The following is a 390-nucleotide window of genomic DNA, read 5'->3' as shown; positions in this document are numbered from 1 at the left end:
GGATGAAGCTAGCTAGCCAGATAGCTAGCTAGCTAGCTACATAGCTGTCTAAGGAAGAAGCTAGCTAGCTAGCTGGCTAGCTATAAGCTACTTGACTAGAAGGCGAAGGCTCGCCTGTGTATCGCCGCCTATGCGGTGAACCGCACGCGGGGCTTGTTGCTGCTATTCCTGTTGCTGCTGCTGCTGCTGCTGCTGCTGCTGCTACTACTACTACTGCTGCTGCTACCGCTGCTGCTGCTGCTGGGGTGCGTCGCAGAAGCTGCTTGCTTTGAACGAGACGGAACACTAGAACGCCACTTCAGCTTGCTCGCTAGCTGGCTAGCTAGCCTGCTAGCTAGCTAGCTAGCTAGCTAGCTAGCTAGCTAGCTGACTAGCTAGCTAGCTAGCTGA

This window comes from Eimeria mitis, genomic scaffold (assembly GCF_000499745.2).
Source record: "Eimeria mitis Houghton genomic scaffold, Emh_scaff3524, whole genome shotgun sequence".
In the NCBI taxonomy this organism is placed as follows: Eukaryota; Apicomplexa; class Conoidasida; order Eucoccidiorida; family Eimeriidae; genus Eimeria; species Eimeria mitis.
Note: the sequence above shows the minus strand (reverse complement) of the source record.